Source organism: Amblyomma maculatum, chromosome 3, assembly GCF_055883805.1.
Source record: "Amblyomma maculatum isolate TAMU_Amacu chromosome 3, ASM5588380v1, whole genome shotgun sequence".
NCBI lineage: Eukaryota > Metazoa > Arthropoda > Arachnida > Ixodida > Ixodidae > Amblyomma > Amblyomma maculatum.
The window spans coordinates 139,796,605-139,821,856 of NC_139346.1; the positions used below are offsets into that span (position 1 = coordinate 139,796,605).

The 25,252-nt window shown below is 44.8% G+C and overlaps 1 long non-coding RNA gene across 1 annotated transcript in view; it reads right to left on the bottom strand.

Annotated features, from left to right (window-relative positions):
* Positions 1–3,367: 3,367 nt before the first annotated feature.
* Positions 3,368–25,252, bottom strand: part of LOC146196196 (uncharacterized) — a 51,612-nt gene continuing 29,727 nt past the window's right edge. The window contains exons 2-4 of the long non-coding RNA XR_014706094.1: positions 11,127–11,268; positions 4,142–4,286; positions 3,368–3,502 (exon numbers count right to left, since the gene is read on the bottom strand). This is a non-coding gene — a long non-coding RNA (uncharacterized LOC146196196). The remainder of the gene's footprint in view (positions 3,503–4,141; positions 4,287–11,126; positions 11,269–25,252) is intronic.

Sequence of the window (25,252 nt, forward strand, 5' to 3'; positions counted from 1 at the left end):
AGCAGTGCATGCGTGGTTTGTGGAAGCACGAGCCAGCAACGTCCCCCTGTCCGGAAGCATCGTCCAGCAGAAAGCCTTGAACTATGCATGCCTACTTGGCATTGATGATTTTAAAGCCAGCATTGGCTGGCTAAACCGTTTCAAGGCCCGCCATAACATCGTTGGAAAAGTGTTGTGCGGCGAGTCAATGTCAGCAGACGTGGACGGAGCAGCTGCTTGGAAGGCGAGTAACATGGCCGGAATTTTAAGCAACTTCGCGCCTGCAGACATTTACAACGCCGACGAGACCGGGCTATTCTACGAGATGTTGCCGGCTAGGACGCTCGACTTCAAGGGGCAGCGCTGTCACGGCGGCAAACACAGCAAAAAACGCATCACAGTGCTGCTTTGCACAAACATGGATGGCTCGGACAAGCGTCCGCCGTTAGTCATAGGCAAAAGTGCCAAGCCGCGCTGTTTTAAGGGAACTCGTAGCCTACCTGTGCAGTACAAGGCGAACAACAAGTCATGGATGACCCGCGCTATTTTCACCGAGTGGATGATGGCATTCGACCGCGACATGAAGCGGCAGGGCCGTAAAGTTTGCTTGCTTTTGGACAATTGTTCAGCGCATCACTCCGACGAAGTCAAGCTCACTAACACGGAGCTGAGGTTTTTCCCTCCCAATTGCACGTCTGTCTTACAGCCTCTCGATCAGGGCGTGATTCTTAGCCTGAAGCGCGCTTACCGCGGGAGGTTAATTCAGCGGCTGCTTTTTAACACTGAAACCGGCCGAGACACGAAGGTGGACTTGTACGTGGCACTGCAGATTATGTCTGCTGCCTGGAGCACACTGGGGCGCTCAGTAATTGTGAACTGTTTCAGGCACGCCGGATTTGCCGAAGGTCGACCCGTACACTCTGCTGGCCTAACACCAGGCGTTACAGACGACGACGAAGAGGTGTCACCGGCTCCGGGGATCGCGGCCGCCTGGAAAACGCTGGGAGAAATAGGAACCGTGCCGCCTAATCTCGAGCTCGACGAATACATCGGCGCTGACGCTTGTGTTGTTGTTCACGAAGATGTGAGTGATGAGCAGATCATAAAAGCTGCCCGGAATGATAAGGACTCTTCCGATGAAGAAGACGACGACGTACAGGAAGCGCCGGCTGTGGCAACCGCCGTACAGGTGATGGACGCTTTTGATGTCATCAGGAATTTCGTTGCTATCCGAGACGACGATGTTGCAATGGGTTTGCTGACCGAGTGCGAAAATCCCGTGACGGCGTTGCTCGCCGTGAAGCGTAAGCAAACCAAGCTTACAGATTTTTGGCATTAAACGCCTTTGCTGCTGCTTGGGCAATTCTTTCTGCGTTTCACGTCAAATTTTTGCGATAACGAAGTTCCGCGAGAACGAATTTTTTTTCGTGCACCGTGAATTTCGTTATAGCGGGATTCAACTGTATTAATAAATAAGCTGCACTGCTATGGAAAGATGGAATGGAGGAACTTTGTTTGAATTAAACAGCCTCACTTTGGGATGTGGTTTTATGGCTCCTAATACCCCAGTCACACGGCACTTCTCCAAGATCTTTACTGCAAAGGAGGTTTATTGCATTAAAGGAGTAAAACTAAAAAGGAGAAGCGCCGTAGCTACATCACAAATGCAAAGGAGATAGATGACGATGATAATTCATTTTTTGTGAGCGCCATCTGTCGAGCGGCAATCACAACAGCTGTCAACCGCTGCGCTTGAAATGGCGCTAGTAACAGCTATTGAAATTGAAGTAGAAGATATATTTCAGCTTAAGTGATTAATGCACAAGACTACCCTTGTTTATGTTAGGAAAAGCAACCCACTCATTAATAAAGAAATATTCTAAGGGTTTGAAGTGGACGTTTAGTTGCTGCTGAGCAAATAACGTGGAATTTTGTCACAGTTACTCTGTTAGTCTGCACTTGTGCTTTTGTCATTCGTGTAGCCATGAGGCAGCGTTTGAGTGCAAGTATTGCCTGTGAATGCTTCCGCATGTATTAAATTTTGACGTCCTTTTCTCTGCCGACCACAGCTCAAGACAAGCCTGCTCACGTTGTATTAGATGTAACAATAAGGATTAACAAGTTTTTAGAATAAGTGTAAAGTGTCCTATTTATAACCTCATGGCTACTTACACTGTTGCAGTATTCTTTCGATGTTTCTGTTTTTTCAATAAATAAAGAAATATTGCAATGTAAACTCTAGCAAAATAGCCAGTATAAACACAGCAAGACGCTGTCACTACTCGCATGTGACTAGCACATCCACAGTAATGGGAAAAACATCTCCACTGTCCTGAAGCAAGGTGACCCTTTACAGCGTTGGGCTCCCTCTAAGCTGCTGCTGTTAAATTCAAACTAAATCTATCAACCTAGTAACTTGTGCATGCAGGTACAGCATCATCCTTCTGGTCCTTGTAGACCATAAATACCCGTTTTGGTATGTGTCAGCGGGCAGCCTAGGGCGATGTCACGACGCTCACGTCTACGCTTAATCCGAGCTGGCTAAAACTGTCAAGGGAGCACTGTTTAAGTCTTCAAAGATAGTCATAAATGGCACTGCCATGCCCCCAGTAATCCTTTGTGGCCAGGATTTTCCCCTGACGGGGAATCTCGTCAAGCCCTTCCCGCATAATGGACCTTTGCGGGAAGAAAGTAAACTCTTGAACTATGACCTGTCGAAGACTAGAAGGATTGTAGAAAATGCTTTCGGGAGGTTGAAAGCTCGATTTCGCCACACTATGAAAAGAATGGAGTGCAACATAAGGCATGTTCCCATGATCATCAGAGCCTGCTGCACACTAAACATCTGTGAGCATTTCGGTGCCCTACTACAACAACAATGGTTGGATGAAGGTACTTGACATGACACAGCTTTTGAGTAGCCTAATCACACAACAGAAATGGAAGTTGACAGTGGGGTTAAGGTTCGGGCAGCACTCGTGCATTATTTTCATCACCAGCAGTTGTAAGGAGACTAGACCTGACGAGTGTTGTCTGCTATATACCTTGCCGAGTGGCCAGCATTGCAGCAAAAAAAAACTGCCTTGAGTCCTTCATGCAGCATGTGGATCAACGGTAGCATGTACATAACAGTAACACAAACTGACTTTTCCACATTTTACTTCTTCAAATATTCCTTCATCACATTAACAAGCTTTTCTTCAGTCTTCACTTGGCACTCCCGAAGCACAAGCTCTTGCCTCCTGTACTCCTCCAAGCCTTGTAGCTGGAGACTCTGTTCTGCTATCATTGACAGCTGATTCTCTTCTCCTGTAGTCAGCGGCCGCTTTCGCTTCCGCTTTGGCTGTTGTTGTGTAGTGGCAACAACAGCAGGTGGCAATTGTTGGCTAATGCCAAGCACAGCTTGCGGAGTGCTGGTCTAAATATCTGCTGCATGCACTTCAGCAGCAGATGCACTACCTTCTTCATCGTCAAGATGAAAGGAACAGTCCTCTCCGCTGCCTGTCTTCATGGCAGTGATGATCTGCATGAAAACAGTTTGAAGCAAGATGAAATGTGAACAGCATTCAAAACTGTCGATGTAGTAGGGTAGCACTTTAAGTAATTAAAACATCCAGATAGAGATGGCTGGCAAAGAAATTGAACAGTTCAACCAACAAGCAGTCCTCTTTTTATTTTCAGTGACCTCAGTGTTCAACATGAAAACCATGCTTTCTTGTATAATAGCAAGACATCTTCATAGCCACCACAACAGTTTACATAATCATCTGTCTGCCTTACATTTCAGTATATAACAGCTGTGATCACCTGCTAATGTTTTAACTTGGCCGTAGCATGACTTTTAAACCTTGTGTCCTTACGTTTAATAAATGTTTGTCATATTACATCTGCAGAGTTGTCATCTGAAATAGGTATTCAAAACCTTTGCTGAGCCAGAAATGAAGTTATTTGTTGAGCAGCCTGGCTTCATATTTGAAGCATGGCCATTTCATCCCAACCATGTGATCTGAAACCTAGCTGTATTTCTGCCTTGAATGAAGGACTGAATTTTCCTATTAGCACTTTTCTACTTTGTGCATTTAGCCTGTCATTTATGTTTGTTGTGGCAAGGTTGAAATGCCGTCCATGCAGATGGAGATGCATATTATTCCATGGAAGTTACCTTTTCGACTGTGCTGAGAGGGTTGCAGTTGCTCTCCTTCACCAGGGAACGGTCGTTCACAGGCAAGCTGCCCAGGAACCTGTTTATTTTCCAATAAAAAATCCAAGGTATTGCACCTTGGCCGGTGTGCTTCCGTGACCACCTCCTGCAAGTAATCAAAGTTCAATGAGCACTAGGCTCCTAGCAACTGGACAAATCAAAATTTTCTTCATCCGTTGCCCATTTTAGCTACTGCGATTGAGTTACCAAGACTACCAAGCTGTTTTTTTCATGTGGGATGAAATGAAATCTAGTGTAGGGCGAAATGTCGAGAAACCTAATGCGTTAGCGTGATTGGTATATAAGAAAATGAGACTGCATATGCACGACACAGCCTGCAAGAACAACAAAAACACGTCACTGCGCAACTCGATGAAAAAAAAATTTGGATCTATTCGACTCCAGATCGTAGCTTGTGATCAATGGACGCGGCACTACGTAAGCACTGGCTTGTTTTAGCTAAATATTATCCACGCTTCAATACAGGCGCCAAGTAATATTTGGCAGCATGCCCATCTGTAAAAGATAGTGCTTGCATAAGTAGTTAAAATTTGCGAACTGAAATTTAACATGAGACTTCGTCATACCAGCCGATTCACATTCACTGCTACATGCCATAGCTTGTTTTGATATGAAAAAAATTCCGAGAGCGTGCAAAGTTCCCAAAATGCAGCCTTACAAAACACGTCACTGCACAATTCAGGCCTGTTGCTTCTGAGGTCGAAGAAGCGCGCGAAGTGGTGCTCGTCGAGCGCCTAGCCTCAGTTTGGTGTTATCGACGTCGTACGTATACAATCACTCATCCAAGAGAATAGCACTAGCTGCTAACCGATATTCCGTCGTGAGGTTCTCAATCTTTGAATGAACCTGCTCTTTTGTTTTGACAATGCCTTGTTCGGCCAGTGCGAGAGCTGAAGGGTGGTCCTCCCACAAGCAGATAAGGGCCCAGATTTTGCACTCTGGCCAATGCGCACATGACCCTCCGGCCGCATTTCTCAACGCGCACTTTTGCGTGCCCGCCTGACAGGCCTCACCAACCAGCTCCATCGACATTTGGCCGAAAATTAAAATACAGTACGTTTAAAAAATAAATATATAAAACAGCTGATTAAAGCGCAGCAATAAGAAATAAATAGTAAAAAGCAAACAAACAACAAAACGACAAATGCTGGCGCAAGCAAAAAACAATGAAGACCGCACTAAACGCACATCGCAACAAAGCGACATGTATGTCGATGCGGCCGCTGAAAATGTTCGAAGTCTTCTATCAATACTCGAGATTTTTAAAGTTCATAGAAATGCAAAGTTAACGCTAAATAGAATCATGCAGGCTTAAATATTAAAATTACATTTGTGTGAACGTTTTTGTTTCTCTGTTGTTGTTTTAAGCCCGCTCGGTGTTGCTCAGGTTTGAGCTGCTCCTTTACGCAGCTAAGGGCCGCTGACGGCTGCCTTTCCTGCTACGGCCCTTTATTGCAACGGGCGCACGACTTTGCCGTGTAGCTGCGCATCAACGCCTTTGCAGCAAAGAACCTTAATTTTCAAGGCCTTACAAGTGCCCGTGTGACGGTTATAAGCCTGCCAGGTTTATGGTGCATTTTGTTAGGCTTCTCATGTCGAGAGGTACAGGTGTTGGGGCTGGAAAATAAAAAGAATAAACAAAATGCTCCTAGTCCATACTGCCTAGTGGCGCAGTTGTGTTAATCGTACAAAAAAGCCTCGTTAATTCGGATCTCACGGCAGTGAAAATGATTACTGAATGATCCGAATGTTGAATTTTGAATGAGCAACAAAAGTGGCATGTGAACATTTCTTTTATTCTATACCTTTACTTCGTGAAGAAATCAGTGATGCTTGTTTGCTTTTTTGCAAAAAATTGGGAAGTACAGACCAGTTTTCAGACACTGGACAACCTTTACAAGACTGGAGCATCGTAACAGAAGTCCTCTAAAACTGAGAAATCTGCGTCTAGCGGTACGACGCACTGGGGGTTCATAACACGGGCCATGTTCATAGAGCGAGCCCTCTTCATCAGATGCTTCATCCTCCACACTAAGGAGGCATCACTGAATATTTCATCATCGCTTAACTGGCCAGCAGCGATTACACTGTCATCAGTGGATGTGTAGTCGGCAAGATTCACTTCGGTGGGGAGCAGGTCGAAGAATTACCCTCGGTAATCACGGGTTGCAACAGAGCACCACCAGAAGTAGATGTGCAGTATAGCAGGCTTCCAGGACCGAAGCAGGACACTGATAAGTTAGTTGGTATATTTGAAATGAAAGAGTAAAACTGCACAAAGACTGGACAAAAGACACACACAAGTACAGAAAATGTGCCTTGTCTGTGCTTGTTTGTGTCCTTCGTCCCACTTTTGTGAGCTCTACTCTTTCACTCATCCAGGACTGAAGTACTCTGGCCTGGCTTGCACCCCGGGCTTATGCTGCGCGACTTCTAATGCGTAAGCGTCAAGTGGGTATGGTTTCAAGCTTGTGTCACCAGAAATATTTTGGCAGGATTACGTTCCAACGAATTGAGTGATAAGAAAGCAAATGGTTGCACTAGATAGAGGATGAAGAAATCTCAGTTGGGAAAAAGTTTGGTGCATGCAGAACAATTAATTAGAGCCAATTTAGTCGATCAGACCTCGGGTATATTGTGTCACCAGTGGCAGTTTTATGTCTTAATGAAAGGAGCGATAAAAAAACGAGTGGTTGCACTTGATAGGGAATGAAAAAAAATCTCTGGGGAAAAGTTTGATGCATGCCGATGAAGTCTATCACACTATGGGTATGTCGTGTCAGCAGAAGTTTGTTGGCAGGATTTCCTTCGAACAAAACTGTTTATAAGGAAATGAATGGTTACCTGGATAGAGGATGAAAAGCTGAGGAGAACATTTGGTGACTGCAGAGTAATTATTTAAAGGGACACTAATGACACCCAAACATGCTATCAAAATCTAATAAATGGCATTTCGTGACATTGTCGCTATATATCCGAAAGCAAAAAATCGAATTATTGCTAAGGTATTGCGATAAGAAGTTGAGTTTTTTTCTTTGTTCCCGCTGGTAGAATTCAGTTTTCTCCTACTACTTAGTAGGGTAGAATGACGCACACTATGACGCAAGAGGAGGCTCCGTGATTGCTGGCGCGCGGGTGCGGAGAATACTTTGCAGTTGCGTGGTGAGTCATGATCTTCATTCGATACGCATTTAGGCGCTTCTGCTGCTCCGAGCTCATTTCAGGTGCCGCAGGTCCAAAACGAAACTGTCTGAGCACGCACGAAGTTCCTGAGCCGGAACATAACCAAAACAAGTGGGCGCCTGTGGTGCTGCCAAGTAAATTTTTATATTTGCCTTGCAACATTTACGTTGTCTTTTTGCCTGCGTTTATGTGTGATAAAAGCATGTTATGTTTGAGACAAAACCTACTACCGCATTCAAATGGGCAACGTAATTCGCATCTGTCAGCCTCCGGACTGCTCCAGCGCATCTGAGACTTAGGACAGCGGGGATCAAGGTATCACTGACATCTACAATGGCCGTCCAATGACGAGTCTGTGACTACAAGACTTAGGACAGCGGGCAGCTGTCGCTGGCTTTTGCAGCGGCAACTCCGACGACGAGACTTAGGACAGCAGGGAGGTGTAGCTGGCATATTCGCAGACGGCTCATTCAGGTGCTTCAGGGGGAGGTCAGGGTGAACCCAAGACTCTCGAACGCTCGCGGACGAGGTTGCCCTGGCCTCATTTTCTTGTTCTATTTATACCCCCTTCAAAGCCAAGGGCGTGGGGAGGGGTACTCCCTGCGAAGCGAGGTATGCTGCTTGCTTGCATAATCTATCGTCCTTTAGTTTGAGTGCCATCATCAACTGCGAACTATGCCTTTTGGCATAGGGATGATGTCTGTACAATGCCCAATCCCTGACATCACACTGGGTGTCTATATTGAATTCTTTGTCAAGTACTACTGCATCATCCTGTGAGCTCTTTTTTTAGTACTTTAGACTTCTCTACATAAGCTTTGTAAAAATAAAAAAACCCAAGGTAAGCGTGCGAACGTACCAGAGCAAACCCAAAATGTGTGTGTTTCGAAGTTTTTCATTCCGCAACTGACAGAAGGCCTTAGAGACAATTGATAAATGCAAATATTTCATTTAAACGCTGTACAGACATCACACATACTTTTGACTGCAGCGGTTTGTCTGCACAGAAGAAGGAATGAGGCAGGATTCAACGCTGACATTGTAGCTCTGCTCGAATCAGCGCTCCTATCCTGATCGGCCAGTCTAGAACTCATGCATATTCTGCTGCGTGAGATGCAGAAGCACTGAAAGGTTGTTCTCCCAACCTGTTATGGGGACCACCAACGGAGGTGCAGAGCTGCTCGTCATATCATGTACGAATAACACCAAGACAACTGAAAACTTCAAAGCACATAGACACACACAAACGCCAGCGGTCACACACAAACCCTTCACAATGCTGGAGATGTCGGGTTGCCAGGCTGGACAGCAACATTTGCAAGGTTTTGCAAAGGGTCCATATGTAATTTAGGTATGGCTATTAGCAAGCTACAAATGAATTATGTTAGCAAGCAGGTTGAGAGATGCTACCGATGGCATAAATAGTGGTGCAAACATTACCAATGATTTGTTTTTACAAACAAGGATCATACCTCAGCTTATTCTGAAAATTCCAGCATCGGGGATAACCAAATTTTCCACTGAATTGCATGTGGTTAACAATCGTAGCACAGGCTGACGCATCAACACAGCAACAGATGGTGTGGACTACAGATACAGTTGTTCTCCCACACAGTCTTTTCAAATTTCTCTATTTCTTCAACAAATCTATCCATGAAGACATTTTATATTTGGATGGTGTATTTGGGGATGGGATGGGAAGCTAACCAAAGTCCTCCGAGCAAGACATTTTGGAGGAGCTCATTGATGATGAACTGAACGGGCCACACTGACAATTTAGGGGATTTAAAAAGGAGGTTCCCATCTGTTTTAAAATTATAGTTACATCTTGCTATGATATCTTTCCATTTTTCAATTTTCTATATATTGCTGCACTTGTTAAATCATGCACTGAATCTTCTTGCAGCACACTTTCAATCTACTGTTTGAGATACAAGGCTTTTTTACAGCAGCTAGTAGTTTGATGAAGCTACTAGTTTATATTCAATATGCTAAAGAAGAAGCTACTGCTTCATACATATTTAGTATGCTAAAGAAACACCCCTTTTCTTTCAGCTGTGGGACGGGAACATTTCTGTCTCATGTCTCGTAGTGCATGGCATTTGGTGCACTGAGTTCTTGCAGTGAACTTTCAGTCTCCTTCTTTTGGAGATACAAGGCTTCTTTACAGCGGCTAACAATTTGAAGAAGCTGCTGCTTCATATTCAGTAGGCTAAAGAAACCCCTTTTTTTCAGCTTTGAGACGTGAAGATTTTTGTTGCATGGTTCGCAGTGCACGCCGTTTTGGCGCACTTTGAGCACAGCAGTTGCCTCAGTAATCAGCAGTAGTGATGCCTGACAGAGCTTATCCATTTGCAGACTCCACAGTTTCCAGTGCGAATACTTGATGCACGGAAACAATTTGCAAGGATGCCAAAACAATGCATCTATGAGCTGCAACAGGCCATCTACAGTGTCCCACGGAAGGCCAAGCACGACAACGAAAGCAAAGTTCATCACGAGCACAGTGACTTTCGACGTAGTGGAGCCAAGGGAGGTGGCAATGTCGTACTCGTCGCATGCCGCTTTCAGCGCTTGGCTGACATCGGATGATTAGAGTTGGTCTGCTCCGCTACTTGCCATTGCCGTGCACAAGCTAACTGCCGTCTTTGCCTCCATGGTCGGGATTTTCATTACATGTGCTCATCGGGCACTTAGTATCACTTAAGCTTGCCAGGGGCTCTGTATCGATATGCTGTGTACGAATGGCAGCTGGGGGATCACTATTTTCTACAGCTGCAACCCTGTCGTTCATCTGTAGGCATCGATAGCTGCGTGTTGACCATGGAACAACAACCGGTTCAATTTCGAGGAAGTAGGATTTACGTTTATTCTTAGACGAAGCGTCTTCTATTTCCTGCTCACAAAGCTGAACAAACTATAGGGTCTGTTGCCATTTAAAGCAACGAAGCCCAAAAGTAACGGGCCGAAGGAGTGCGAGACGAACTAGGAAAACAAAAAATAAGCTTTTGGAACTTTCTTAACGGTTAGTGTCCAGTAAGCAGCTATAACTTTTATATAAGCCAGCCAAAATTTACTAGTTTACAGACTGTTCCACCATCTAGTGAAGAAAGATATGCCTTAAAATTTCAAGCTAGTGCCCCCCCTCTCACACGCCAAAATTACCTGAAAAGTGGGCGAGGGAGGGAGGGTGCTTTCTCAGAATGGGACAGAAATTCAAGATGGTGGCAGCATTTTTCTACCAGAAAAGAAAGCACCCAAGGAAAAAGATAAGTATAAATGTACACTTGGCACCATTTTATTCATTATTATTATTATTATTATTAGTTATTGAGAGCCGATATATGTGGACATTTTTTTTGCCTGGGAACAAAATAGGGTTGAGATTATTGTCAGCCTGCAACAGTTACAGGGATAAGAGTACCAGTGAAATTGAGAAATAATCTGTTTTCTGGCTCCTGATGTGCTCCAAAACTTCGTGTATTATACAGAGGCCCTGTCCAATGTCCACCTCCCGGCCTAGGCACCCGTGTGCTGTGTGATGTCAGTGCACGTAAAAGAACCCCTAGTGGTCGAAATTTCTGGAGTCCTCCTTTACGGCGTCTCTCATAGCCTGAGTTTCTTTGGGACGTTAAATCCCACAAACCAACCAACCAATGTCCACCTGCCAAAAAGTCCCTTAAGCAACATTTATATAGGGAACATTTCACTAGCATTTCCTGAGCGACCATGTACTACTTACTATATGATCATCTCTGCCCGTGTTTGCAAGTCCTCCAGAAGCTCCTTTGCACGGTTCAAATTGTTCTGCCAAATGTGCATCATTGGCAGCTGCCTGTATTAGAGTTGCTCTGGTATAGTGGCAGGTGAGATGAGCTGGCTGCCTGTATTCCGATATCGTAAGCAAAAGCAGAAATTAAGCAAACATTAATCCACAAGTGTCAAAATGGGTACAGAATAAAAAGCTGAGCATCTTTTTCCTAGACACAGCCAAATGCCTCACATGGCAAAATGCAGAAGGGCTGAGCCTACACACTCATGATGCAGCAACTCACCCACACTCACATGTTAGATATTCTAGCTTCTGACAGCAGCCAATATATGACATATGCTATGTCATTAATTGCAAGTAAATATTTACAGACTCCATTTGACCTTGTCTCAATATCTGTGATTCACACTGCCTAATTCCACATTAAAGAAAGACTGAAGTGTATTAGAGCATGCTTATTTTACTATGATGTATAAGGCATTTTACACATGTATTACCAACCATATGGTATTCACTTACGAACTCTAAATTCAATCTGTCATCCCAAGCGCCTTGTTTCCATAGACTGATTGATTTCTGTGACAGACAGCAGAGTTGAGTGTAGGTCACATAAGATGGAAAAGCTGTGAAATAATTGCTGCTTCATTGACTTCACATCAATAATCAACCTGCCTCAAGAAAAGGAATGTGAAACTGGCTCTGCAGTTCTGCTCAGCAATAGAATGCGAACATAATGAGGGGAAATATTTTATGCATTAAATACTTGTAGGTTAAACACTGTGTGGTGGCCCTTATATGTCACTTAAAAGTTGACAACATGCAGTTAATGTTTGGTGTCTACATATTTCACAACAATGAGAAAAATGATAGGAATCATTATTTCTGACCAAATCAGGCAAGTACCTCACCCTATTGTAGCGTAAAATAAAAATTACCACTAAATCAAACTGCTCTGCAATGTTTGAGACCTAACAGTGAAGGATTAGACCAAGAGAATTTATTTTGCCGTGTTCTGCGAGATGCAACTACAAGAGTTCCACTAGTGCACGACTTGTCCAGAACGGAGCTGCATGATCTCACTGTCCTATTTTTTTCAGATGGATGATCATTTCTTCTTTTCACTTCAGCTCTTCTTATCCTCACAATCGACTCGTGACCACTGAGCATGCCCACTGTATCGTGGAAAGTGGTAGCCGTGCACCACTAGGATGAGACAAGCCACTCATCTTACTAGGGCAATCATAGCGAATTAAGCCACCCACTTACACTCGTTCAAAGACCTCCAATGGATGGCCTCGGAGTGCCCTGTAGGCTAGCTATTTGTTAGTGGGCTTCAGCATTGATGTCAATCCACCTCTTTTTTGGGTTGGGGCTTTGTTGAGGGCCGAGCATTCTTTTTTTCTTGTCTAGAATGTTAAGCAAATCTTCTCTAGGTCCTTTCTTTTTTGAAAAGCAGCAAAATATTTCAGCAATAGTTTAACTCATCCAGAAAATATCACAGGCACCTTTACAGAGCCTATGAAAATGATTGACTCAGCTCTGGTGAATCATCACTGTCACTGGTGTCCACTATTCTATTTACACACACTCTTCTGAAGCCCACCTTCCCTAGCACGTCTGCCTCAGGCAGAAAAATATTCCAGCCAAGCACGAAAATTGTGACATGGAGAAAATAACTGTCAATGTTATCACTGAGCACTTTGCACTTCGGCCGGGAAAGCTACTCAAGCAAACACAGAAACCAGCTCTTCGACCATCTCCACTGAGCTTACTTGCTTTAGAGGGATAGCTTCTGGGAATTTAGTGGCCGGACATACCATAATGAAAATATATTTTTAACCTGACATACTCACGGGCAACAGTCCCACTATGTCCACAACACGTAAAAAGGGCTCTGTGATAACGGGAACTAATTTAATGGGTGCCTTCCTGGTTTCGTGTGGCTTTCCAATTCACTCGCAAATGTCGAATGTCGGCATAGCTGCATGATCTCCAAAACTTAGGCCCTTTTTTCGTGAGCAACATGACCAAGCGATTGGGAAATATGTAGGGATACTGCTTTGGCAGGTTTTGCGAGACGGCTGCCTCGGTGTGAAGCACCCCGAATGGCCCCTCGATCACGACCTGGGCAATGGGCAAACGTACTGTTCTCCTCAACTGCATGCCATATCCAGGCACATTCACCCACGAATTCTTCGGCCCTAACGTATTCAGGATGTATGACGTCTTGTGGCACTGGAGTCACGGAGAATTTTGCATAGTTGCCATTTACATTCAGGTCCTTAAGGTACGGTTGCAACAACCGCAAGTTGTCTTCATTATCCAGGAACGAGCAGACCACTTTTGGATTACGGCAGATGGCCGCTACGTACCCAGGCTGCTGGCAGTGGAAGCAGACGACTGGCTTTTTAGATTCAAAACCCTTTTCTTTCCTCTCATCTTCGAGCTGCTTACTGCAGCCTTTTGCTGTGCAATTGGGATATTGGACAAATTTTTCGTTTTTCCATTTGCGTGAGAGTGTGTTCAATTATCCCGACCAAGCAGTGAATTGTTTATGTACCAACATACTAGTGCAATGAAAAAGCTGCTCTAGAACAATAAATCATTCGCTCTTATAAGTGCCTTAAATTTAAGTGGTACCAAAAGCATGCTGCATTCCGTTCCATGAATATGCATGGTATGACACTGAAGGATATATTCACTTTGTGCCAGTTCAGCTGTTTGTGCAGTTTTCTATGCCGGAGTGGTAAATAACTAACATGCGGTCACAAATGTTGTTTTGTCCAGCCACATCACTGAAGCAAATTATATGCCTGATTTTTATACAGGCTCCAGACTTGTCAAGCATTGCAACTGCAGAGTCAGTCATGTATGGTCTCGCGCTGTTCGCTGTGGGACATATACTGAGACACTGCGACCAGTATTTTCACACTGAGTGAACGCTGCAGCCAGTGAAAACACAGGAAGTTTCAAGCCACAAAGCTTCTTGTTCAGAAGATTAATGCATGCACGATCACCAATGTAGTATTCTCTTGGATTTGATAGCTAAAGCTCTGCAAACTGACATGCCACACCTAACGGAACACAGTGCATGTAATCAGGTGTAAACTTCCCAGATTACATCAAGGTGTGGCAAGTTTAGCAGAGTTGTTGATCCCTTTACACCTTTCACAATTGTTTTTTCTCTGCAGTCCTGTCATCAAGATTGGTCATCAAGAGTGTACTTGACTGCCCCTGTTTCCAAAAGCAAAAAAAGAAACGAGAAGATGAGGCAGAATTATTGAACTCTCTTCCAAAGTGCTAGAAATTTCAACACTTATGCAGGAAAAAAGAATTGATATTTCTATGCATGGAGGTCGACAAGTTAAATATTACTGGCTAATCTAATTAAGCTCTAAGAGTGAAATGCAAAACTATTGGGACAAGAACATGCTGAGTGAATGGTAGCTTTATGAAAATGGGTGTAATTATTTTAAACCGCACCTCTTTGGCACCCATTCCTGCATTTCGCATTGTCGCTGTTACCATTGTCCCTCGTAACCAGTGCTCCCGCTGCCACCGTCCGTCGCTGCATCTACCTTCCCTCCTTTTCCTTAGCTGTGGTGACCATGCGTGTTCTCAGATTGCTGCACACGCTCTTGCTGCCACTGTTCGCCGCTGCATCGACTGACTAGCGGCGTCAGCGGCATCAGTCAGTCGCTGCTATCTCTGCCGCATAGCTTCCTGTGGGCCCACACGCTGCCTCCCGCAACATCCCGACAACTTAATCACTCTCTTCGCTCCTCCAATGCCACCCCTTTGTGGAGGAAATCAGCGCCAGATCAGAGGTGGCGGATCTCGATATGTGCACTGCCCGAGCTGAAACGCATACTTCAATCTACCGAAAAGTTGAAACAGCTGATGAGCTGCATTCTAATTTCGCATTAGGAAGTAACATAATCATGGCATTTTTTTTCAAGTGTTCAAGTTCAGATCACCAAGGTAAAAAATATTACCTAGCAAACTTTTATTCATATGCAATACTGCTGCTCCTACACCAAGAGCGCGGCATATAGTCAAAGCTTTATCATGCACAAGAGTGAAAAGAAACACTTATGGGAGAGTTGTTTTGCCATTGTCAGTTTACCTAGCAAAAATATCATTTTCACAATGGGAGCAAAGGGAAAAATAGCATCCGCATTTTTCTTGGAATGGTAAGCACACATATCTAGTACAGATTTCACTGATGCTATAGATACTCAGACCCTGTGAGAGCCCTCGGGCTCTTTAAACACCTGGCACGGCACAGTGTTGCATCGTAAAAGTTGCTAACATCGGCATAGTGCTGTCCACAAATATGGATCTCACCCTCAGAAGCTAGAAAATTTCTAATTAGGACAACATTGCCATCTTTCATCCTCACAGCTGTCTTTTGGCTTTGTAGAAAGCACTTTTTTCCCAATCATAGCCTTGCTGAACTGTTGCCCATAAGAAGTTTTCAGGAACTTGTCCATTTGTGTGCATCTTAGCTTAATGCCACCCCTTCGAGGATTCACTGGGCTTGTACTGTTGCTTTGGTTCAGCTACTCGCATAAAAAGTTATTCTGTTGGAAGGGCTTGGCCTCTGACTAGTCTCAACCTTCCTAGAAAAGCCTCAAAAGGAAAGGCTGAAAATAGGTCAAGGTGGTCACTGTCTTACACCTGTCAGATGTGAGAGGCTGTGTATGCTTACAGTGTAGACGCCACTGCCATACAGCTTACCTGCCTTTGTCACAAAGCTAAGTAGCAGCTGCTAAGCATAGTCGTGCAAAGATCATGTGAGGCCAATATTGTGATGGCCCAACTTAGCTTCAAAAAGTGCATGTAAAACGGACGAGCAAGATGTTTCTGTACTCAGATGCCTACCAAAATTTCAAAATGCAGTGTCCTCAGACTACGCTGAAGTTTATGTGGAGTGTTAACAGCCGGACACACTAAGTTCTCGGAAATTGCTCTACGTGCACTCTAAGGCAGCTTTGATGCTGATGGGACAGTTATGTCCAACACTGCATTAAAGCCTATTCATAACTCCTAAGCAAACCAAATGCATATAGTCAAGTGGAAACCTACTATCCAGTCCAGTTCCCAGCTCGAGCAATGCTGATGTGCAATTATGATGCTCAGGCTGTGAGATGTTGGCAAAGTTTTCTTCTGTACGCAGAGGGGCGAATACATCAGGATATATGACTTTCCTATGCTGTGCAGAGTACAAACCCTTTCGCATTGAGACCCATGCATAACCTCAGAAATAAGACTTCTATGCCCCTTGTACTGTCATTAAAGGGGCGTTTCTTCGCCTACTCGAATTTATCACAATAATTTTCACGATAAAGTAACAGACTTGATCTTACCGAGATATTAGCTTGATTATCCTCTCTCCTGGGCATATAATTGAGGTAACGTGCAAGTTTATCCCGCCTTTGATTGCACAATCAGAACACAGCTGCACTCACGAGTTCTCACTGCATGCTCCACCATACCCAAATGGAAGTTATATTATTAGTGATGGAAGTGCTGCGCCAATTGCAGCAAACCGCGCAAAAAAATGCTACATGTGCCAAACGGGCATTTTTGTTAGTAGCTGCGTTGAAACGGCACTGCAGAAGCGAAGGCAGAAAATGGCAAGCTTGTGAAGAACCAGTTGGTCCCAGAGAAACCGAAAACATGTAATATCGTCATTATTGAAAGTCCAGTGAAGCTTTTGTAGCGTTGTAGCCTTGACCGCAGCCGAGATGTTTACAAGGCGAACATGAAGAAACGTCTTGTCACATTCTTTGTGGCCTGCCCTCCCATGCCTCCGGTTCACTACCCATGGCACTTTCAAAAATAGCAGGTAAGGTTCAACAATCTTTCAGGATGATTTATGTACTGTTTTGTAAGAGCGACACCGCGTTTCTTGAGTTCTTGACACAAATGAGGTGGCAATATGAATGAAATGTTTGCAAACTGGTGTCACCTTTTCCCGGATGCGTCTCGCCAACTTGACTTATTCACGGCATCGGTGTTTATAATCATTCGTCTGTAGTCGGCACTGTGCGTGTCAGTGTCCACTGCCACAACGTCGAAGCCTCGGTACTTTGTGCTGGTTGTCAGTCACGTACGGCGGCAACGCAGTGTAGGCAGCAGGGATATTCCAATGAGCATCCTTTCTGACCCAACCCTTTTTCGATTTCTAACTGAAATAACGTGTCGAAAACCTTTTTTCACCAGCAGGCACGGCGAACCGCATGACGATGTTATGGTTAGCCTAAGTGAAAAGCACAAGAGAAGGGTGGCAAGTGCATGCCTTTATTTAAAGCCGATCGAAAACAACCGCTTTAGAGTCCGTAACTGGATTGTTCGGCAGCACTTTTCATCCTCATATCTGAATAGAATCACACGTTGCATGTAATTTCTCATTTTTTTCATGTTGCTCGCGGTTGGGTAAAAGAAAGCAAAACAATAAAAGAAATAAGCACGTGCTTTCAAACGAGGCCAAATTGGCAAGGGCAGACGTCAGCTGTGCAGAGGAGGCATGGGCAGCCGTCGGATGCACATTGGTAGCGACAGGCGCCGGAACGGTAATCAGAGCAGGCGGATGTGACTGCACCATGGTGGTTGATGTGCTGCCAAGAACACGACCAGAACAGAGCTCCAGCGGGTGCCGCGTTGAGGACGCTGGGATGAGGACACCTCCACCACTTAAGGACACCAGCAAATTCACCTTTCTATTTCAGATAGGCCGAAGCAGCAGCTACAGACTGACCACTGCTCATCAACACTTCGTCTTCTTCCCACAACATGATGACCGATGATGATTATGCTGAGATGAAGTTTACTCATAGTGCTTACAATATCTATTTGTATTTCACAATTCGGGCTAGCAGTTGTGTTAATTTCTTTTTTCGAAATTTATTTCAGGGTGAAAAAGCAAGTTCAGTGCTCAGGTGTTAAATGAAGAGAATGTCAACGGCAACTATCACTGTGTGGTGCAGATCAGGACTGAAAGAGGAGGAGCCACTCCCGGTGCAGGGGCCACAGAAACTGATTTCCATCCTTATTGGGGCTGCTGTTTGCTTGTTTATCATAGACGCTCACAAGGTATTCCTGCTCTCCTTGTGGTTTCCCGAGGTTCCTGAGTTTGCAGTGTGGAGCAACGTTGACTGCAAAATACAGTTCCTAATATTTTTCTACAACTTTTCCTTGACTTCGTATTGAACTTTCAACATCTGCAATTAGTTTGACGATGTGGGAGTTTTTCCAAAAACTTCGACCCCCATAGGGTTAAGGAACCTAAGAACAGTGCGGAGCGAAGGTGAGTTGCAACTACAATAGCATTGTGTGGAACATTGATGCCATATTGACCACTGTAGTATTTCACTTTTTTTTTATCTACAGGCTCATCCACTTCTGGCTATAACACGGTCACTGCTTTCATTGGGTCAAACGCCATTAAATCCGACCCAGCCACGTAATAAATCCAAGTGATAGGCTATGTAAAACATCACCTCTGGGTCTCTGTCAATACATAGCTTTGCTTCTATACCCGTCTGCATGCGGCGCAATATTGCTTTGAAAACAGTCAACATGTTATAGCTAGAAGTGGATGACCCTGTACAACACATCGTCGAAAAGGATCCGAAACAATGTAGAGAGGGTGTTCGGCATTTGGAAAATGCACTTTTCATGCCTTCATATGAAATTGGAGATAAAGACATCCACTTCTTTGCGGTTAATAACAGCATGTGCTGCTCTCCACAACCTGAGCAGGATCCAATCCCTCCCAGTATCCAGCCTTCCACCATCACATTGCCCTCTCCTCCTGTTGTGGATCCTGCCGGACCAACTGTGGGGACAGCTGCACAACCACAGGACACCCAAAATGGATTCAGAGTCCGTAACTGGATTGTTTGGTAGCACTTTTCACCCCATAATGGTCATCTGAAGTTTGTCCCACTAATACATGTATTTCAAGGAGGATTGCTGGCTACGTACCGTCTATATTCACTTATTTGTCAAACACTTTCTGGGAAGGCATCCTCACAAAAAACTGAATATATATTGTAACCCTTCCGATACAAGATGCTGTAAAGGATGGTAATTTGGTTTTTAACATCGATCGAGGAGGAGACAAGCTTGCAGTAGAGTTTCGTTTAGTGATTCTTTGGATATGGTTTATCATCGATTGATAGAAAATTACCATCCCAACCTCTTGAATCATCAGGTTTCATTGTATAAAGTATGTTATTGGAAGTTTGTCATGACGAATGCTTCCTACAAGGACGAGGCTGGATTAATACAGACAGTTTGCTGTCAGCATCATTGCTTGCTGCTGCACAATCAGGATGTACTCAGATCAAACAGCCCAAGCTTGACTTTCTGCTGCACAAGCCATTTATTTAATTTACTTTTTGCTGCAACTGCAAATGGAGCTGCAAAATGACAGCTTTTGTTTGGTGTATTAAGCAACGTTTGTGTGTTGATTGCTTTTTTCCTTTCTTTCAGCACGCATCATCTGCATGCGGAGAAGGTGCTCCTTTCGCCTTTGCTGTTTATCGGAAACAGCTTGCAGCCGTGCTTCAAGCTCTTCGAGAGCTGTCCGGCATCTGTTAACTTTGCAGGGTGGGGCTGTGCTTGCGCTCTGGATGTTGGAGCTGCATTGTGCCGTAACCCTGTGGTCGGAGCAGTATGTTACGGAGAGGAATGCCATGGTGGTTGTAGTCCCGGTCCATCTTTTGGGTCCTCGCTGCTAGGGCAGATCTCTGTATCCCCCTCATAGAGGAAGCCTACTTCATCAGCATCTGGAAAAGAATATCTCGCTATGAGGACTTTGTGTGTTCTTGCTCCTTGCTGTGGATGGTGCATAATAAAGCGGGGTGCCATGAGCAGTCTTTCCGTTCGGGATAATTATACATGATATACAACACAAAAACACCACAGTGTCTATGCTGTTTAGCAACTTGCACTGGCAGCATTCGTCATTTCCATCTTTTTCAATACTGGAGCTGCATATGTGTTTCAAAGGCCACATCAGTCCATGCTTATCTTTCATGCAGATAACAGCATTATCAATATATTTTAATACAAATGCACTGTTTACTTGAGCCTAATACAGTTTCATTTGGCACCTTTTGGCTAACAAACGCGAGGCCATGCCTGTGAAATTCCAAAAACATGAATTACATTTTCTTAGCAACTATGTGTTAGCAGCTACATGCACCAGCATCCCATTAAAAGTCGTTTTATGTTGATATGCAGAATGACAGACAAAGAACAAGCTGTGGTGTCTCGTAGTCTTTTTGGGTCTTGTGGTTTTAACACTGATTAGAGAAACTGCAGAGAAATCTGCTATGGTGTGTAGCCGTGTATAGAGGAAAAGTGGCTTATGCGTAGAGGGACTACAGGCTGCTACTTCGCACTGTATGGCTCTTCGCTATTGTGTGTGCTGTGATGGACGCAGTGGCATCTTGAATAGCGCATGCCACACACTCGCATGTTCAACCTGAGAGTTGAGGACTGTGTACATGCTTATAGCGCCATTATTCATAACAAGTTATTCATCTCATGTGGCCAGCAAAGAAAAGCCACTCCAAAAAATCAGATGCATTCAATGTCAGAATTCTTATTATTATAATACATGCTACTCACAAGTCAGATTCTTCACCCTTGGAAATAGACAAACACAACCAAGGGTGCGTCTGTAATAGTCTAGCTTGCTCTTTCTCTGCAGACTTGAGTCAAGATGTGTGTTCCATCGCTGTCGGCATGATAGGCGTGAACATTGGGATTTTAAGCTTGCAACAAATATGGTACTCTAGTTTAAAGGCAAAATGGTACTAATAACCTTAGCCTTATCCCTTTATAATACACTGAATTATTAGTTTACTGTGCATTGTTTCTGTTCAGTTGATGTGCACATACGGAGTGGCAGACTGCACTTAGGAACATGGTAGTGTTATCTGATGTGTTGTTTTCATTCCTTTAATGATTTCCATTTTTATACAACTATTTGTTATGTGCCTTTCTAAAGATGGCGAGCTTTTTTGTCCAATCCTGCAAAAAAGCAGCAAAGGGCTCCCAAATTTCCCACAAAACTGCGTGATATCTTTAATGCTGAGGCTTGATATTACAAAAACGTATTACCTGTTGAGGTAGCATTTGCACTGCATTAGGCCCTGCTCTAAGGCAGTACTTCAATGCCAATATCATTTTTATAGCTATGGCTGTTGCACAGCACTCATGTCTTTCATGCACTTCATATTACTAATCTCTTACCCAAGTGGTGGCTTATACTATGGGGCAAAAATCTCTGGACTGCGTCTGGAAATTTTGGACTAGAATTGCGATGTAAACGAATTGTCACCTTATTTCTCTAGCACACATGGAAGAACTAATGTTCAACTTTCACATCGACAAGTATCTTCCGAGACTCCTGGCCAATGTGAAAGTTATACGCTTTGATTGCAGTTTATGTGGTCCACACACTTTTGTCCCTTATATTACGTAAGGGCAAATTATGGACCGTCCTTGGACACAGGCAGTTCATTCGGCCCTCTTAAATCAGTTAGTGCTTCTTGTGGACAGCTGGCAGCGTCCATACTGACCATAACTTTTTTTGTCGTGTGCGTAGATGAGGTATCCATGGCCAGCTTGCACAGCTGGTTGCCAAAATTATGCAACCATATTTCAATAACTAACATTTGCTGTACACTGTCGGTAATACATCAGGAGCTTATGGTTGTCAGCTTTCTTTTTGTGTCTTGTGTAAATGTAAGCCTTGCTATTTATTGTATTCACATAGCACTGTGGGTAAACACATAACTTTGCTTTTAACTCTTGTACTTGTAGAAGCATGAAAACTGTACAATCACTGGCAGGCCATGCTTCCACATTGGGCTTTAGCCACATGCTAAATATCTATCTTTATTCTGGTGCTGCAGCTTGCGTATTATCAGTTACACTAACATAAGTTACTTCCTCACAGCTGTACTAAGGAGACGCTTTCACTAGCCTACATGTTGACGTCGATATATCCCTGATACGCCTCGAAGGAGTGTCTTCAGGAAGGGTACATGGAAACCAGCAAAACTTGCTGTTTACAGGATAAAAAGGTGACAATTCTAAATGACGCTATTATTGATTATTTCTGGTTTGGTTTGGTTCATGGGGTTTAACGTCCTCTCAGGCTATGAGAGATGCCGTAGTGGAGGACTCCAGAAATTTCGACCACCTGGGGTTCTTTAACGTGCACTGACACCTTGCATTTTGCCTCCATCGAAAAGCGGCCACCGAGGCCGGTTTTAGCTGGAACAGTGAGCTCAGAAATTTGCCTGTTAAGCCACTCAAAATGCAGGTTTCTGCCATTAATGCGTTTCTGTGTAATACAGTCGAGCCAGCTTATAACGAACCTGAGCGTCACGTGGAATTCGTTGTATCCAGAAGTTCGTGATATGTGAGCCGCCCACAAAAAAATCATAAATGAAAAAAAATTTATTCAGAACAAAGTCTGTGATCATTGTCTACCTCTTAAGCACGCATCCAATGACTGCTGTTTCAAGCTTGTTCAAGGTTGAGATGTGTTCGTCCCCCAAGGCCTTAATATATACAAAATTTTTAAGTTCCTCAATATGGTTCACTGCTGTGCTCTTGCTTACGGGCGCTGGCTCCGATGGCTCGCTGTCGTCGTTGCCCGATGCTTCGGCGTCGCTTGATGCCTGCATTTCCCTGATGGCCGTCTCATTGCAAAAAGACTGCAACTTCAGCAGCGTCTTCCGTATCAACAAAATCTTGCCAATCGATATTGTGACTGGCCAGGTCAGCATCAATGCGTCGCCACAAGTCGTCATCAGGCTGACTTAGTTCAACGTCTTCAATGCTTGCTTCAGTTGTGTCGGCGAAGCCGGCCTTGCGAAAACAATTCCGGTTGGAATCGGGTGTCATTTCCATCCACGCTGCTTTGAACATTTCCACCGCCGAGTACAGCAAGATCTGGAGAGGCCATTGGCAGCAGGACGATCAACTGCAATCAGCATCTGCTGTACAACACGACGCCAGTAGGCCGCTTTAAACGACCGTATTATGCCCATGTCCAGCGGTTGCGCTTTTGATGCCGCGTTCGGGGGCAGAAAAAGCAGCTCAACTGCCGTTAATGGAGCCTGCATATGGTGAGCAGTACAGTTGTCAAACGAGAACTTTGAGCCCTTTCCTTACCATGCTGCTGTCAAAATCGATGAGCCATTCCGTGAACAACTCGTGTGTCATCCACGATTTTGAGTTTTCTGTACTGCAGAGGTACGTAAGTGTGAAAACAATGTGACCTCTTTGACTTGCCAATGCCAAATGGCAAACACCGATCGCTTCTGTCCATGTTCGTGCACAGCAGTACAGTTATCCGCACATTGCTGGGCTTACCGCAAGCACATTTGTCACCCTTCATAGCATGCGTTTTGCCAGGCAGCATTTGGTAGAAAAGGGCCGTTTCATCGGCGCTATATACGCCCTTTCAGCATACCTGGATACATCGGCCAAGTTTGTTGACAGCCACATACTGACGCCTTCGTCATTTATTGCTGCGGATTCGCCATTGACGCACTTGAAAATTATCCCCTGCCAGACCTTGAAACGATGGAGCCAGCCATTTCCAGGGGAAAAGTCCGGGAAGTTCAGGAGGAATGCAAAGTCCTTTGCCTTGGACAATATCAGCGGTCCGCTGATATTGTCCAAGGCAAAGGACTTTGCATTCCTCCTGAACTTCCGCTGATAGGCACATTGCGTGCTCGAGCGTCAAGAAACCACTTGAGGAGTGCATCTTCAATGTCTGCATATGTGGCCTTCCATAGGCATAACCTGAATTTCATTTTCCCTTTTGCAGGAAGAGCCCAACCTGCTTTGTCCACCTTAGACCTACAACACCAGCAACAGCTGATCGAGCGAGCGTGCAGAATAGTAGCGGCTCCTGGCATCCCGGACAGAGGAGGCCGCCCGCAATGGACTCGACCATCTCCTCACCCGCTCCCAAATATTAGGTTTCAATAAATATTGTTACATGGCAGGAGGCATTCACACCACGTAAACACTGGTACACTCACGCAGAAAAGGACACAAGCACAAGACGCATCGAATGTCAAAACACAGATCACTGCCAGGGATTCGGGCCCCGAGCACATGCCAAGCACTCACCCACTTCGTCAGTCTCATCTTCGATGAGTCAACCCGCAGCATGGCCCCCGGGTGCAGAAGCACTGTCGCAGTGCTGCTGAGTGAGTGTCGGGACAAGGTAGGTTGTAGGGCTTAAGGCGCGAGACATGAATTTATGGGAGTGTACGGTATGGGAAATGCTCTCGGAGAAGGCAGGTGCAATCTCAGATGATGGCTGTTACTTGGCGCAGTACACAATACGGGTCCACATAGTGGGAAAGAAGCTTTTCCAAGAGCCCAATATGGCAAGAAGGCACCCATAGCAAAACAAGGGACCCAGCTGAGAGGGAGCTGTCAAGGTGGTGGCTGTTGTGCTCTTGTTGGGAAGCTGGCAAGCGGGAACAGGCGACTTGGAGAGCATGGTCTGCACAGGCAATGGCTTCACAGGCGTATTCACTGAGGGCCCAGATTTTTTGCAATAAAGTGTCAAGCAGCAGTTGAGGCTCACGGCCGTACGAGAGGTAAAACGGAGAGTAGCCGGCAGTGTCGTGGCGGGATGAGATGTGCTAATATAACATATGGGAGGGCGACGTCCCGGTCACGGTGATCAGAGATGTACATAGCGAGCATGTCAGTAAGAGTGCGATTGAGCTGCTCAGTGAGGCCAGGCCAGAACAGACGACAGATGCAGTCGTACGTGCGAGTAACGCCTAGATAGCCAGCAATTTGGAGATGTGGAGTTCGTGGAAAATGACTGTTCGTAATTGCTTGAGGACAACTACGACATCTGGACAGGTGGGCTGAAGATTCCGGTGGTATATAATGTCGAGAGCAAAGCGGTTCAGTGAAGAGTCGGTTTGGGCGGACATTAGGCGATTAATGACAGAAAGAAGCTCCGCATCCCGACGCTGTTCTTCGCCAATAGTTCTAAACTCTGATAGAACAGGTCAGTGGCGCATGCA